General features: G+C 28.9%; 1 protein-coding gene across 1 annotated transcript in view; it reads right to left on the reverse strand.

The window, feature by feature from the left end:
• Positions 1–13,628, reverse strand: part of LOC142329994 (uncharacterized) — a 34,150-nt gene extending 20,522 nt beyond the window's left edge. The window contains exon 1 of the mRNA XM_075374992.1: positions 13,396–13,628. The gene's annotated coding sequence lies outside the window, so the exon portion shown is untranslated. The remainder of the gene's footprint in view (positions 1–13,395) is intronic.
• Between the last annotated feature and the right edge of the window lie 5,174 nt (positions 13,629–18,802).

The raw sequence follows: 18,802 nt of genomic DNA on the forward strand, positions 1-18,802 counted from the left end.
AGCACACGGTCTTTATGATTACAGAACGTGCGATGTGGTGTTCTTTGTGAATCAAGCTGTTTTAAATAGCACAGCGACTGTTTATTGTCGAGGTGTACTTTGGAAGTAAGTCATATTACTACTTTAAAGAACAATTTCATATTAGATTTCCAGGTGCTGCTGTGCTAAACAACTCAACAGTAAAGCAAATTATAAATTGCTTTCAAGAAGTTGGGATTATTGCTGATAATAAGAAGAATAGGCATGCTTCAGTATTGACAAATGGTAAAATGGAAGAGGTATATGCATTACTAGAATAGTCTCTAAGAAAAATATTGCGTAAATTATCATAATTATCATCGCAGACAGGATTATTGTACAGAAGTGCACAAAAAACCACAAAGAAATTAGGTCTGCGTGCATAACGAATACATTGCATACAGGAACTGAAACCCCCAGTCACTGTTAAAAGAATAAGGTACTACAATGATTTATCAACCATTCTGGTTGATAAGCCATTGATAGTAATGGATGGACCATTGTAAAGTAATGGGATGGGCATACTGGATAATGTGTTTTTTAATGATGAGATAACTACTAACCTTAGTAGTTACATCAAGAGTCAGAACAACATACGTTGGTCATCACAAAATCCACACTAATAATAATGGGCCTGATTTTTTTTTTATTATTACAGGACATAATTATGCAATTTGTAGCTCTTCTCCAGCCTAATGAATGCTATTGTTACTTGCAAAAAGATGGGGCAACGTGCTATACATCCAAAAACTCTACGGAATATTTGGAAGAAATGTTTGGTGACCACATGATCTCAGAAGGTCTGTGGCCTCCTCATTCCCCTGACTTAATGTCACCAGACTTCTTTCTTTGGGGTTTTTTGAAAGGATGTGTATATCAAGCAATCTCACATACTCTACAAGACCTAAAAAATTGTCCTAAAAAAAATATAGGTGAGATATATATATCAGAGGGGAATATATGTAAGCATAATAAATCAATTATAAAAAAAAGTCTTTATTTACAATTAAAGTACAGTTACACTATTTTTCACAAAAGAAAACAAAAAAAACATGTCACAAACTTGTAGATGATATTAGCGACAGGTTGATTGAAAAAAAAATTAAAATTATAAATATTTTAAAAATCAATAAATTAGAAAATTAATATGTAGAACTGAGTACAGTTAAATTTAATCATTTAAAATTCTTGGAAAACAAATTCAAAATTGCTATTGAGAAAAGCAAATAAGGACCACTTACTGTAAATTAAATTAATAAATATTTCTTTAATATTTATTTTATATCATTAAAAATGTTTTGAGTTTTTAAGAAATAGGTTTTGCTTTGAAATAGGTATATTGCAATTAGAAAAAAAAATTTAACAATATAATTTAATATTTGTCTTTCACTACAATCATTTCTGGCTAGAGAATATCATTGTATTGGAAATTATATATATATTTTTTTCCAGAATAAAAACTATTTATTCGTTCTTTCTTTCTACACATTTTTTAAAGATCTGCAGTTAATGATTGTTTCTACATTATTTATTTAAGAAACAATAATCAACAGTTGGTACACAGATTTTAAAAGAAATTTTTACTGCTCATAATTGTTTTCAAATAATTTTTCAGCTACTGCCGAGTCTGATTATGTGTGTATCGATTAGCAACTACAGTCACAGCTACCAACTTGCTAGGCCTGATGTAGCTGTAGATGTAAATATGTAATGTAAGTGTAAATGTACCTGTAAACATGTAGTCTTGAACAGACTCAGGTCGAGTTGTGGCTAATTGAAACCCATTCCCAAAGAACACTGGTATCTACAGTCTAGCATTCAAATCCTTACAAAAGCAACTGCCTTAGTTGCAACAGTCATACAATCAGCAGCTTGACGCATATCATTGCCATATCAGCACAAGTGATATTCAACCTACCATCAATATGCTTGACAAAAGTTGTTTTGAGAACTCATACTTAAAAAATATTTCTGAAGCAATTGATCACTTAGCAATTCATTACTTCAATAATAATGCAAGGCAAAATGTACAAAATTAAGTTACTCAATCTTTTGATATTTCACAAAAAGCAAAATGAAACATGTTACAAATGTTTTAACTCCTAAAACATGCTCAATACATGTAAAGTTTAAGCTTACACAGTGAATTAAATTATTTAAAAAAAGACTTTGCATAAGATCATTTTTGGAAATTTCAAATTTTAGCTTTGTCTTCCTTTGATGGACATATGAAAATATTTTTTTATGATTTATTCAATACATATTTTAGCAAAATACTTTTAACGGTCTGAAATTAAGTAAGGAGGCTTTTTTTTTTTTAATTTTACTAGAGATTCCTTTCTGAGTCACAGATAAATAAGAACTGATACTTAGAAGAATTTTAGACAACTCAGTTAAATATACTGTAAAAAAATAAAACAGATCTCCTTGACAGAGTAGTAGCGTATTGACATTTCATCTAGAGGCTCTGAGTTTGAGTACCGTTGTAGTATTTTTCACATGCTAAAATATTCATTATCATTGATCAGTAATCTGATATTAGGGTAAATTAACTATTTATTAGCCTGCTGTATAAATAAATAAGGAAAATAGTATAATAGCTTCATTTCTGTACACTAACTTCAAAAACTGCTCAACAGATTTCAATCTGTTAATCTTTCTTCTTCTTATTATTTAAAAAAAAATTTATTCTGAACATTTCTGAGAAGATTGAAAAGATATTTTCACTACAACTTTTTCATAGGTTACAATATCTATCATAGTAAAAATATTTATTAAGAGACACTGTAGAGAACACTGGGTGAAGAAGCATTCTGTTATGGGAAGGGATCAGGCCAAGAAGAGGCTAGATACTATTTAGTAAGATTATTAAAATACATAATATTAAAATTAAACATAACTGAGAAAAAAATTAAAACAAATTTATTCTGAATATTAAAAATGAAGATATCAATCAGTATAAATCAGGCAAATTTCCTTGAAAAGAAATTTGTCATTTGGCACCACTTACAGCAAACAACGTAAATGAAAATACTTCTATGTAATAATATATATATGTTTTGAACAACTGATTATGGATGCCAAATCATAGACCTTGTAATTCTTTTTTGGCATTATTTTAAATAACATCACTACAATTAAAATAGTGTTTCAAAAGAATATCCACTGCCCTTTAGGTTTACAATTTTTACAATCACACTAATTCTAATCACTAGCAGACACGAGAATAGTAGTATAAAGCAGTGTAACCTTTCATGTAAATAATAATGAGCATTTATAATTAATTACTCTTTTGAAAATCTTTGATGTTTAACTTTGTTTCATTAAGTAACAAAAATAAGATAACAAGAAGCAGATTAGGTAATTTTTATAAAAATGAAATAAGGAAAGTAAAAATATTTTTTTCTTTGGCTGTATTACAATGTTGGAATTACATGGCTGGAACCTGCATCAAAATGAGGGTCATTATGAAACAAATTCTCATTATGATACAAGTGTTCCAATCAAAAACCTATTCTTTTCAACTACTGACCAATCAGAAGCGGGTATTGTTTAATGTTTCAGCTTTTTTTTTACTTTGATTTTAATCCAATTTAGTAGTTAGCAAGTGGAGGTTAATTTGAAAATACACTAACAGGTAACTAAGTTTCTATATTACACTGTTTATCCTTTTGTTAATTTATGTTGAATTCTGAGGAAAAAATGTCTTTAACACCAATCAATATTAAAGAAAAGGCAGAATGTACAATTAATTAATTACCTATTGAACAAAAATGTATTGTTTAGTGTATTTTTTGCAAAATTATAAAAATATTCTGTAAACAAAGTATTTTATCTTTGATTTAAATCAATAACCTCAATATTTTCTCAACCGTAGAAAAAATACAGCATGCCACTAACTCTCTATAATGGCCACTAATGCACTCTTGCAAAATTTATACATTCGCCAAGACTCATGTCTTAACTTAATTTACGCTCATGCATTAATGGCTATCATTATAGGCTCATTGCACAATGTACTATCACATACTCATACTTGGGAATCTTGCAAGCAAGTCTTACTGACAAACCTATCATGAACTTCATTAATAAATCACTCTATTTAACTGATTACTGATGTTCATAGAAATAATAGTCCAATCATATCTGGAAAGAGTGAGACCTGTTGTTTAAATCAGCTTCTTGATTGTTGAATTTTTTTCAGTAAAAAATCCTTTTTTGATTGATTATGTCTTTTTTTATTAAGAAAAAATGTATTTTTTTATTATGCCTATTTTTTATGTATTTTAAGTATCTAAATCTAATTTTAGCTGCAAATAAATATTTGATTTTCAAGTTATAAATTTTTAATGCAGAAATAGACTTTGGCCAGGACAGTAAACTACACTGATCAGAGATAGCACTTCTGTGGTTTTGTCCCGTTCCCCTACAACACACATGTCAGTTATTGCTCTGGTAACATAAATATTACCTTGTTGGCACCTTCTAGCATGGAGAAGCATGAGAGCTATTCTTTACTGAGGTTCTGAGGGATAATGACTGTTTGAAGGACTATCTACAGAGAGGCCCAAAAACACTTTCCATGACATTATGTATAGGTTGGTAACACTGCATATCATTAGGTACTTGTAAACATTAATAAGCTGCTTTTATTTAATCAACAAAGTGCCAGATTAGTTAAAAGTTGATGTTATTTTCACATGTCAATGAGAATTTTTATTTAAACAACTTTAGGTTAAACGGTAGACATAAGCAAGTATTTAATTGAAGAAAGAGTTCTTACTACTTTTTGAGTATACAAGCATACAAATGCAAGTGAAAACATAACAGACAGATTTGTTGAGTATTTTGCTAAGGAGATCCATCAGTAGTAATACTCCAAAAGTGGGAAATAAAGCCTTTTCCATCGGGTCTGTCCTCGACTTGAAACAATAAGTACATCCTTCCAGTTAATTGATTACCTCTGTTTTTGTTGAGGAATCCTCTTTATTATCTCCTCATAAGTTGACCAATTAAAGGTCTTCAAAGCTATATGTCCCTGTTCAACATTACAGAAAACAAAAAAAAAAATCTTTGGTTTAAATCCTTTAAGTCTGCGTTGATGAGCTTTCTGACCAGGACCATGGTTTTAAGAGAAACTTATTGCAAAGCTCTTCTAAAACGTTTTCCCCATGTTCAATCATTGAAACCAGTTTTTTTCTCTGATGAGTGTGCCATTTACCCGAATAATAGACTTTGAAATGCATGTTTTTGGTGTAAAGAAAATTTCCACTTTTTTGAGAAAATTATCTTTATTTATGTGTAAAAATGTTGAATAAACTAATGGCAAATACATCCTGTTTGCAAAAATGTCTATACAACATTGTAGAGTAAGCTAAAATGAATCATGGGAAGATATAGAAACACATAAATCTCTAAAGAAAAAAAAATTATATTGAAGGGCAATATGCCTTTCCAGCTGACAGTTGCATTTTCAACTTTACAAGGCAAGGCATAATAAACAAAAATAAGAAAAAAGGTTCATGTAAATATGGATAAGAAATCGGCTCGTTAGTTTACCATTACTCATTCCTCTGTTAAACTTACACATTCATCTGATAAACTTAATGTACCTTACAGAGTGATTTAAACACTAATAAGTGTTTAAATCACTCTAAAAAAAAAAAAAAAAAAAAAAAAAAAAAAAAAAAAAAAAAAAAAAAAATTGCACATTGTTGATCAGCTGTTGTTATTTTATTGCTAACTTTGGAATAATAATTTTTCAAATAATTTATTGTATTTCTGCCATTAATAAAAAAGCACTGATTTCTATATAACTAGATACAGGATCCCATACATTGGAATTGGTAAAATTTGAAGCATAAACTAGCTCACAAAATGAGTGGCTAGAACTAAATAAAATGAAACGGTGCATGCGTAGAGGTAAGTGTAAGAGTAGAGATAAAATCACTTTAATCAGAAGTGTTCTGATTTTATATTTTGAACACTGATCTCTAGATAAATTTTCTATAACTGCCCATAAATTTTTACTTGTTGCAAAAATGACCATTCTTTTGGTTATCTTTTTTTTTACTATCTTTTTTAAACACAACAAAGGGTGAAATAACACAACAAAGGTTTAAACACAACAAAGGGGTTTAACCACCTAGAAGACATTGTCTCGATCGCAGCCATGTGTTATGGCGTAGAAGCCCCTATTTTGGACTCTTCTTTGTTCACCCATCGGGGTCCTTTCTGGATCATAAGAGCATCCGACCGTCCCTTCTGGAATGCCGAAATGTCCCTCCCCAGGAGAGCTGCCCTTCCCGATCCTAATCTACTCAGGGTACGAGTATGTTCCCCATGCGTACCCCTCCACCATTATGCATGCCCACTCTCACACCTTGAGGGTCCTTGGTAGTTTATCAGAGCACCCTAACTCAGCCACTCTTTTTATTAACATGATACCATTGTCATAATCACTTTTCTATGAGTATCGGTTTTGTGTGGCATTACTGTAGGAGTTTAAATTTTAAATATGTCTTCCTGCAATTAATTGCTGCTTTACATATTAATTATGAAGGAACCACTATTAATCATAAACAGAATGTCTTTAATAAGTAAATAATAAATATCTTTCTTTCATGGTAGATGCTTCTTCCATGAAAGAAAATGGTGGTACTCAGGTTTGAACAGCCTTAATTATGGAGTGCAAATAATCTATATCAGGTTCATTGCTTGATTAATTCTTTATTAATAACTTATCCTGGGCTATTCCCAGAAAAGTAGTGCTGTTTGCTGATGACACTAATGCCTTTGAAAGAGGTAAATCTATGGTAAAGCCTTAATTTTTTTTGAATTTAGTGTTGGGATAGTTTAAAACAAGGTTTATTTACAGATAATGGCTTGATTTTAAGCAAATATGAAATAAAAATAATTAATTTTATGATATGTTGAGTAAAATAAAAATTCTGCCATGGGATAGATATTGTAAACTTCCTGATTTAAGCATCATCTTAGGAATAGAGATAGAAAAAATTCAAACTGAAGGTTTCCTGTTGACTATTTAACCCTAGACCACTAATGTACATAACATTTATGTGTACGGCTGATTGTTGGGAGGGTGGAGAGTAATGTGATTCACAGATCTCCCATCCTCCCAGCTGTGCTTTGGCGGATTAGTGTTTCCATATTTCAAGTGCCTGATGCTGCTATTTGTATTTTTTCATCACTTTGTCCTGAAAGAAGGTACGTAAAACTTACGTGTAGTTAGCAATTAAGGTGTTTTAGTGTATGTATTATTTACGTAGAGTTAAGTACTGCAATAAGTACTGCACTGGTCATATGTAAATTTTATGTAGAGTAGTAATAATGTATAATTTACTAAAATTTTTCTGTTTTTATTTTAGTCAGAATGGGGAAAACTTATTATGAGTCGGAAGAAATTCTTTAGTTAGTAAAAAAAACTATCTGATGAGGAGGAGGAAGGCATGGAAGACATTCTTGAAGTAGAAGAATTGGAGCCTGATGAAGACAAGAACAAAGATCCTGACTACCTACTGAACGAGGAGGAATAGAAGATCAAGTTGAGATGAAATTAAAAACATTGAATTTAAGCCTGTCCAAAAAAAAGAAAAAATCCAAAAGTGAACCAGAATTACAGAATGTTTCAAATAATTTATTGATGTCTCTGAACTTATGATGAATGAATGTATTCTGATGAACTTATTGGAAAAAATTGCTACATATGGAAGACAACCAATGCCCCTTGGAGGAGCTAAACCAAGAAACAAAATATTATTTGTAGACGACCAGGACCACCTCTCTAGCTAAAACTTGCCTGGAGCCAAAAGAGTGCTTCAAGCTTTTTTTAGACGATAAGATAATGGATACAATTGTTCTCCATATGAATGAAGAAATTAGTTTACAAAGAAATAACTACGCCAACCAAAATAATTACACTTTGAAAGACACAAACCTGAAAGAAATACATGCACTAATTGGACTCCTCATTTTATCTGCGGCTTTGAAAGACAACCACCTGACAACAGATATATTGTTTCATGATTTTTATGGTTCAGGACACTGTAAGTCAACAATGTCCAAAATGAGGTTCAACTTTTTGATAAACTGTGTTCGATTCGATGACAAGAGATTGAGGCCAGAGAGACAAACATTTACAAAGCTATCACCTATTTCACATATATGGAAAATTTTTTCAAATAATTATTGCAAGTTACACACACCAGGGCCATACCTAACAATAGATAAACAGTTGGTGGGATTCCGAGGGTGTTGTTCCTTTCAAATGTATATCCCGTCAAAACCAAACACATATGTCATTAAACTCATTATCATGTATGACAATTCAATGAAGTACATCATTGATGCGATGCCACATCTCGGCAAAGGTACAGTACCTTCTGGAATTCTGGTGGCAGATTTCTTTGTCGAAAAGTTGACAGAATCTGTAAAAGGGAGTCATTGTAACATAACTCTTAACAATTGGTTCACAAGCATGCCGCTTACCCACAAAATTTTGTGGGAACATCATCTTACAATAATTAGCACCATAAAAAAGAACAAAAGGGAGCTGTCCGATGAACTTATCAATCCAACATATGGTCACAGAAAAGTCAGAAGTACAATGTTTCTTTTTGACAAAAACCTCATAGTGCTCTCTTATAAACCAAAAGAGGGAAAGCTCATGACATGTATTTCAGTGACTCATGATGAAGGAATCATTGACAGCACCTCGAAAAAATCTGACATATTACTCAGTTACAAAAGTACTAAAGAAGGTGTCGACTCGTTAGACCAGATGTGCCAGAACATGTGTATAATAGAAAAACAAGAAGATGGCCTCTCTGTTTTTTATAATGCATTGAATATGGCGTGTGTCAACTCCATTCTGATTTATTGTCATAATCAGTACAAGAACCAAAGAAAACCACTTAGCAGATTAAAATTCATGCTGGAATTGCATGAACTAACTACTTCATGGCAGAAACATCAGCTTAGCTCTCCAGGTCTCTCTAGAGAATTATGAACGTCAATATGTAAAATCTGCCATGAAAACATCACAGAATCGACGAGTGTTGAACAAAAAGGGAAAAGAACTAATTGCTCAATTTCCTCTAATGAGAAGAAAAGAATGATGCAGACATACTGTGTAAAAAACCTATATGTGGGGAGCACCAAAAGAAGTCGTGCATAAACTGTCTGTAAATAATATCAAATGTTTACTCATTTATTTAATATATTGTAACATTTTTATAAAATTGACAATGTCTAACAACGAGAAGCAAAATGTTTTATATAAAATGTGGTTCTGGTTTTTAATTTAGACACCTGATTGTTACTTTGATGTTTCTCTTATCTTATATTATTAAATAAATATTACGTAATATTATTAATTAATAAATAATATACATTACTGTAGCATTAAAATTATTCTCCTGAGAAACCCACTTCTTTAGCATGTACATTTTATGTGTAGTTAGTAATTAGGCATGCATTAATTTAGTTATTGCACAAGGGTTAACATAGATAATAAAATTGAGTTTTTCATTTTCTATTATTTCTCATATCACAAAATACTATTACTTACCAGTTATAATGTTCATGTTAAATACAATCATATGCTACTAATTTGTGCAGTAGATATTTGGGAAGTAATAGGATATTTAACTTTGAAAAGAAAATAATCTGTGTAATATAAAAAAACTCACAAAATATTTTGTAAATCACCTTTTTTTGTATCTAAAAGGTCTAATATTGCCTTGTCAGTTCAGTTCAAAAGTTTATATGCAATGAATCTAAAGATAAATTCTGTTTGAAATATTTAACAACACCAGGAACTGTAGTTTGTGTTATAGTTCATTAGCAATTTCATTTGAAAGTGGTAAAAAATATTTTGGAATTAAAGTATCAGCTAATAAAAAACTGGAGTAGTGAATTCTAGGATCTTTAAAAGGATTTTCCAGTAAGTGCCTAGGCAATGCATATTTTAGTCCTAATTAATTTTTAAATAATGTGGCTTTGAAGAAATTTTGAGTGTTTAGTTTGTAAATGACGTTTATTTAAAACTTAAGCTCTATTTCAATTGTCTTTTATGTGCATATATTTTTATTACTGCGTTATAAATTGTGTAGCAAAGCACCAAGTTTTTGTCAATCTCAATTTTTATACAGTACTATTTGACAAAGCCAACTGATAAACCAGCTATTTGGAGAACTAAACATGTTTTATATGAATCTGATGTTTGTAGTATAATATATTTTCATGACAAATAGACTATTATAGAATATCTGGGTCTTATTTGTTATACATCCATCTCTTCTACTGAGACTTAAATTTTCACTTAATGAAGCTGATATTTCATGAATATGTAGGATTAGTACGCTATGTATTTTGAAAATTAACAACAATCAATTCATAAATTAATTTTAAGTTGTTAAAAACAACTTATATATTTATTAGAAAACATTTTTTTTTAAATATAAAATTTTGAAAATTGTTGAGAAAATATTCAAAAATAAAGATTTATTACTTTAAAAAAAATTGATTTAATTAGAAAGTGTATCAAATACTCTGATGACCAAAAAATTGTACATCCTCAGACAAAAACAAATCTTTCTTCTTGGACTTTGTCAACTAAAAGTGGTAAGAACAAGGATGTTTATTGTACTTCTTAAAACATAAAATTTAATTACAATATTATTAAAACATAGACAATAGATGATAATGTGAAGTGATATTAGTAAAGGGTTGATAAATGTGCAAGCTAAAAATGGTGATCCAATAAGACCCAAATATCTTCTTGTACATGATATTTATATGACTTTCAATACTATTCTGTTAGTTTTAATTTTATTATTTAATAAGTGATATTTATTATTATTTTCTGAAACATATTTTACATTTAATTTGATTTATTTTTTAAATGTAGACTCACTACTACATTGTATTTTGTTTCTATTAAATATGACTTGTGATTATTATTATGAGATCAATATGAATATTTTTGTAATGATTTCATGGAAGTTAAATTAAATAAATCTTTAACTAAATAACAAAATATCAGTATGACATGAATGTATTTTAAACAATCAAAAGAGGAGGTACACAACTAGATGTTACAACAGTCCTATATAAAATTTTAACATCCTACAGCTAATCGTTTTTGAGTTATGCGAGACACAAATGTATGTACAAACGTCATGCCGAAACTAGTCAAAGTGGATTCAGGGATGGTCAAAATACATATTTCTGTTGAAATCTTTAATTTTTTGCAATCACAATATTTGCTTTACTTCGTACAAGAAAGTAATAAATATAATTCAATGTCTACATGATATATATATATATATATATATATATATATATATATGGCATAATGGTATGCCAAATATTAACATAAGAGAACACAACGTAGTAGAAATTAAAGAGTTTTGGTTGTTCAGAAAGATGAATATCAAAATTCAGTAAATCAATAAATTAATAGAAAATTACAATGAATGAACACTGTAAAGAAGACAAAAAAAGAAAGGGGAACTTTTATGCAAAAAAAAAAAATCTATTAATATTAAACATAGATTAATTAAAACGGTATTCTTTTAAAAATATTTTTTTAGTGTATTTTGTGGCAATAAAAAATTGAGGAAAACCAGGTAGGTTGTAACAGTTTCATAGGGGGAGAAATATATAAAGAAATAATGAAGTTATTTTTAACAAATGCACTAAGTGAATAAAACCAATAATTGGTGTCAAAAAAGTTTTTGACTTAGCATTTACTTACTAGATTAATTTATTCTAATCACTGAGTCAAGTTATGTAAAAATCTAATTAGTTGGTGTGTAATCAATTAATTTATCTTTAAAGTATTTCAAGTTAACTTCAGCACTGTAATAATTAGTTTTTTTTATTTTATTAATCAACAATGCCAGTTATTAATTTTTTTTATATATACTGCATGTTGCAAGACAGTAGTCTAAAGTACAATTAAATTATCATTGATTAATTAATTATTTGGTTGTTTATTTTTATTTGAAATGACACCAACTGAGTAAACCTTGTTTCAATAAACTGCAGTCTGTCATTGATGAGACAATGTTATAACATGGCTGATCGTTTTATTTTCACAATAGACCCCCCCTCCCACCATGTCATGTCCTTAACTTCATCTCTTACTACATTTCGGAATAAATTCTATGAATCAATTTCAACAAAAAATTTTAAATTATCATAACCATTTGCATTATATTACATTTTGAAATAAAAATAAAAATATTGCTCAAAAATACTTTTTACCATCTGAAACTTTTAAAAAGTTTTTTGTAGAAATTTTCAAGTTAATATCTTTAGTTTTTTGTTAACTCTACATCAATGAAAAGATTAAAAATTAAAATGTAAATTATTAGTTTTGCATTTAATTTCATCAAACTAGTTTGTAAAGTAAAAATAATAAAACTTGGGGTCATTGAAAAAGGTAGTAAACTTTCTTTCTTTCACAAAATTTTGAAAGTTTCAGGAAGCACTGATTATGCAAAATAGAAAAATGTGAAATAATGATAAAATGCTAATGACTTGGTAATTTTTTTTTTTTTTTTTGTAATACCTTGTCATAACAAAAGCTAATAGCAACGATCGTATATAAAGAAGACAAAAAGTAAATAAGCTGAGCCAAAAAAAAGATTTACTGTTTAGTTATTATTTTGAGGATGACTGTCATCAATTCATATGTTTGAAATTATGACTAATCATGACCTGAAGATCACAGCACAAGCTACCATACACTGACTAAGCTTTGAGTAGTACTTTTCAGAAGCCTTTATATAAATTAGTAAAAAAAAAATCATTATACAGCAGTTAAATGTATGAAAAAAATGAAGTAATAATAATTAATATTTTTTCTGAAAGTAAAGTCAAACAAGGAAAACATGTAGTATAGAGAAAAAAAGAAATCAGTAAAAATTGGAAAAATTAAATTTATTCATTCAGTTCCATAAGTATTATTTCTCTGGTTACTATAGGCAAATACCCAATTAGATTTTGCATTCATTTCCTTTTTTTTTGGATGGTGAGAAATGAATTTTGAAATATGTGGAAAACTGCCATGCCTGATTGGGGTTTGAACCCAGAACTTTCAAGATGAAAAGCAGTGACACTATCACTCCACTACAGAGATCAGGAGTGTATATGTTCTATAATTATCTTATTACAGTTATAATTTATCTTGTTAAAATGATACATAACATTTTTCTCAAATAGACCTATAAAGAGTCACAAATGCAATATGTTAGTAACATGCTTCTAATGATAGATATATTTATTAAACATAAATAGAAATATAGTGGAGTCGCTAATCATAAAATACTAAAAAAAATTATTACTTACAAATAAAAATTAGCAGCAGTTATTACTTGAGCTTCGTGTGTTTATATCTAAGCAGTGGTATCTTGTTAACTAAAACTGACTAACTATGCTGTTATAATTAAATTACTTTACTATAACAACCTAGTATATACTGTTCTAGTCTATAGTTGCACTAACTGGGTACTGAACTATACTGGTGCTTCGCTTCTTTTCAGCTGTAGTTTCCATCATATGTGTGCTTGTGTATGTATGTGTTATTGTATACTGGTCTTCAGCCAAATGTTGAATGCTATAAATACAGTAAAAGCAGATCCCTACAACTGCAAGTTTCCTGCCAGCTCTTTAAGATCTTTGTTGAATGCAGTGTAGTTCATTAGTCTTTTCAGTTCATGCATTATTATATACAATTATTTATTATAATTCTATATTAAAATTGTTTCCTTATTTAAGAATTTTATTCTACAGGCAAACCAGTTTTTAAACTACAGAATTTTATTTTAAAATCATTTTTATTCATTAGTGTTAAAATCTAAAAAAAAGTAATTTATTACATTAAACTATTGTCCAAATAGATTAGTCAGTCATACATCGATTAAATCAGTCATACATTTTTGTTTGGATGATGCAAATATAATAATATATATCTTTATGAGAAAGATGATATGCCCGTAAGTCTGCAAATTTCTCTAATTCTTCCCTATAGTGTTGCCTGGCTTTAACATAAAAAGGTATTTTTTATGAATAAACAAAATACATGTTCAAATATTTGAATTTGAACACAATTACTTCATTTGCCAAAGAAAGGTTAAATGTTCACATATGATTTTATTCATTACTTAAGATCGTGTAAAGTAAATCCAAACCTAAAACATGATCCCCTTGGTCTGTATAGGTTAAAGTTGAAGTAAAGTCAAACAAGGAAAACATGTAGTATAGAGAAAAAAAGAAATCAGTAAAAATTGGAAAAATTAAATTTATTCATTCAGTTCCATAAGTATTATTTCTCTGGTTACTATAGGCAAATACCCAATTAGATTGGTATTGATATAAAAAAAAAAAAAAAAAAAAAAAAAAAAAAAAAAAATAATAGGCTACCTATTATAAAGTCTGGAAACTTTATAATAAGTCAACCCCACTAAAGTCACAAATAATTTTAGTGGTTGATAAACGTATTAACGAATTATTATTATTATGTTGGAATTATATTATTCCAAAATGCAAGTAATATTGACCATTACAATAAAACCTCTTTGTGTGGGAAAACAAATTTAATGTCTGAATTGGAAGCAATCAGTTAATAAGTAAATTATCTTTAATATGTTCTTATTTTTTAATTATTATTTGGAAGTTTTTATACTATGTAAAATTTAGCTCCTACACTCTGTCTGCAAGTTGATGGGTAATTATCACTTATAACTTGTACTATGTTCTCAAGAACATCTTCATTCATTTTTAGGCTTAGGATTTTTTATTCATAAAAGTTTTTTGAGTATGAGTATATAACATATAACTATTAGTAAACTACCAATAAAAAACAATTTTTATACATAACACTACTTGCTTCATGTTTATTATAGAACTAATATTTTTTTTTAATTTTGATACTTTTGTTAAAACTACATGATGAAATACTTAAAAAACAAGTTTCTTTCTAATAATTCATAAAATAATATGTATACTTATGTTCAGATTAATGAAAATTATGTATTCTGTAGACTGTCAATGTTTTCAGTTTGACCAAGATATTGATTGAGAGACTAATAATCTAAAAATTTCTAATAAATACAATTTATTACCCTAAAGACATATAAACAAAATAATAATGAAAATGCTTATATATAATACACAAAATAATAATTTAAACAAAAAGGACAAGATTTTTTTAATGGCAGTTAAATTATAAAAACCAGAATATAGTCCAATTTACTAAAAAAATTATAATGACTGCTAGAGCCTATTATTAGATTAACAAGATAACACTACAAAAGTCTAAAATGCACACAATTCAATTTCTCTGCAAATGTTATTACTTTTACTGTTTACAATAGAACTACTCTACACTTTATGAATGGTAGAAAGAATAATATCACTTTCATCACTATTTACCAATAACTCACAAAACAACTTCCTGCATTCACTCACTGTCCGTGCTGTAATCCTAGCGACGTATTTACTCTTCACTCGTTAGTTGTTACCACATGCTTACTAATTTCACCATTTTTGCAACTGCGTCACACTTGGGCTTGAGAAAATACTCATTGTTATCGCTTGTTATCAGGATTATGTCAAACACAGCCTCGCAGAACTACTGACTCTCTCTGCTGGTCCCCAGCAGTATTTATATCCTCTGGCCTACAGAATCAGTCATCCCTTTAATTGTTGAAGCGTGATAATTTTCATAGTTCGCACTTTAAGATTTTCAATAAAGTCTTATTCCAGTCTGGTAACCCTTCTGGTCAAACAACAGCTTTTGGAGGTGTCATTGTCTATATTACAAAGAAAAAATTATTAAACAAACCTATTAGTCTTGAAAAAAGAATCCCTTTTAGACCCCTCTGGATTCTTCTTTTCATTTTCTCTTTCTTTCTTCTTAATTGGGGGAAATCCATTACCCTGGTCCTGTTACAATATATTATATACAGAAAATTACAGCAGTATAAGATAAATGAAAGAAAAGTAATTTTTAATAGAGGTACACATTAGTAATTAGGTTTTAGACTTTGCTTTCATCAGTCGTCAATTAGGAAGTAACTTTCAACTGTGTAGGATTATTAAGAAATATAATAAAGACACAAGGTATTTAAATACGTCTTCATTTAGTATCAAAAATCTTACAGAAGGATAAAAAAGATCAATAGAGATATCACTTGAATAGAAACAAATACTGAGAATTAAAAAACTGCAGTGAATCACCATTCTTATTTGATATCTATATTAATGAAATAGTTAGCCAGTGACAAAGAAAAATATCCATAGAGTTCAGATAAATTATAATTCTTTTATCAACACCTTCCTCTTTACAAATGATGAATATGAAGAGGAAATACAGATGATAATGCATTAATTTCACCAAGCAGTAGAAGAATATAAATGGAAGGTCTCCACTTTTAACATAAAAATTGTATATTGAGGAGAGGAGCAAATGAGATTAAAATTTTTAATTAATGGTCACACTTTGGAGCAATGCTTCAATTCACTTACCCAGGTTTTAATGCCTCATGTGATATCAATAAAAATTTAGATAAATGAACAGATTTCAATTTATTTAGAGAACAATTATACAATTCTTAAAAAAAGCAAGAGTTAAAACCATCCTAAAGTTATATTAGAAAAAGCAGTCATTTCCACACAGCTGTGTCAGTGACTAATCATTATGTCACTCATACAGAAACAAATATTTCAATTAGAGAGATATGTAAAATGAACTAGGGGAAAATTTTCTAGGTATTTTAATATGAAAGTAGATAAGGTTTTTTTTATATTTCAAATATGCATAATAAAGTTTAATTATTTTTAAGCCATTTTGAACAGCCACCTTTTGCTATTTTTAGGTAAAATCATAAACCAATCACTGTAGAACTTCTGAGATTTCTAAATAAAAAACTGTACACAGACTTTCATAGCCTTCTTTTGAAGCCAACTTTTTACCATTAAGAGAGCTCTGTAGAGATGAAATACTATAGATCTGATGGTGCAGAATCAACACTATACAATGGATGTATTTAAATTTCTTGGCCAGGCTCTCTCAGTTTTTGATGGGTCACTGAAGATGTGTGGGGTCATGCATTTTTATGATGGAAGACAGCTGTCCTATTAGTCAATTCTGGGTGCTTCATTTCAATTGCTTGATGAAATTATTTGAGTTGTTAATAACAGAAGTTAGAATCAATCATTTAACCAGGCAGCAACAACTAATAGTGAGCAATTCCTTTCCAATCACACATCACGTTTCTTGGCATCAATCCTGGCTTTGCAGAGCTTCACTTCGTTTTGACCACAATATTTTCTATACATTATTGCCATAGGTGATCCAATTTTCATTGCCTAATAAGCTGTTTCAAAAGTGGTTCAATTTCATTCTGTTTTAGCAATGATTTGCAGATGGATATTTGATCCATTAAATTGTTCATCGTTAAATCACATGGCACCCGAATATCAAGTTGCTTTCTTATTATCCTAATCAAATAAATTAAAACTGCTTTGTGGTTGATGTTTACTTTATTACTGACATCATAACCACTAAGATTTAATCAACCTTTTCCAGTTACTGGCTAACCAGAGTAAGGTGAACATTAACATAAAAATTTCCAGATTGAAAATGGTTTAACCAGCTTTGTACTGCACTTACTATGTAATGTTTCTCTATAAACATCATACATTTTTTTAGCAGGTTGAGTCGCAATCTCCCCTTTTTTGCAATAAAATTTCAAAATGTATCAAATTTTTTCTTTATTTTCATCCACTTTCAAGACACAATAACTTTTAAATAAACTAACATATCACAACCTTTCCAAAAATACGCAATGATATGTTACCTTTCAAAAGCACACAAGTGTTTATGCCAATAGGAGAGATAAAATCATTTGAAATGAGGTTTTTAAAGATAATAAGTTTTCAAATAATCTTGAGATATTAGGTTATTAGATGGAAACTGAAACATTAAATTCATAAATGATAAAATAAAAATTTATCTAAATAACTAGACTGGTCACCTGAGAAGTATAGAAAATAAAAAAAATATATAAATATATGTATTATAAATTACTTCAATATAAACCAACTAGTACAGAATATTGAGATAAGACATATCTTACCTTTAATTTTATCAGAAAGTGCATCTGTAAGATCCTGCATCCTCAGTCATGATTGAAATATTTAACTGAGCAATAAAAATACTAAATGAGGATGTGGGATCTTGTGAAAGTGCAAAAGTGAGGAATAATATGAATCTTAAAAAGATTACTTTTAGTAAAATAATATATGTGTGTGTGTGTGTGTGTGTGTGTGTGTATAGTTAAATTACAAAATGACTCTGTAGCAGCATAAATACAATGGAATTAATTGGAATAGTATATATATATAATAATATTGCTGAATTTAAAGAATAATGATATGGAATACAGTAAGTAGTTTGATCATCAGATTCAACAAAGTGATGTTTACACTTTTATAAAAATAATAAAAATCATACATTCACTTTCTAAAATTAGAAAGTGAGTCATTATTTTTAAAAAACTAAAAATTTAAATACACATTACACAATATGATGTAACCTTATTATGAGTAATAATACTTCGTACTGTAAAAAAATGATGCTCAAAATACAAGTAAAAGTAAATTATAATGTATTAAATTATTAATTATAATATTTAAATGCTTCATCTCTTTTAATTAAATAACAATTAGCTGGAATAAATATTTTCAAAAT

The sequence above is a fragment of the Lycorma delicatula genome, chromosome 9, assembly GCF_047948215.1.
Source record: "Lycorma delicatula isolate Av1 chromosome 9, ASM4794821v1, whole genome shotgun sequence".
Taxonomy (NCBI): Eukaryota; Metazoa; Arthropoda; class Insecta; order Hemiptera; family Fulgoridae; genus Lycorma; species Lycorma delicatula.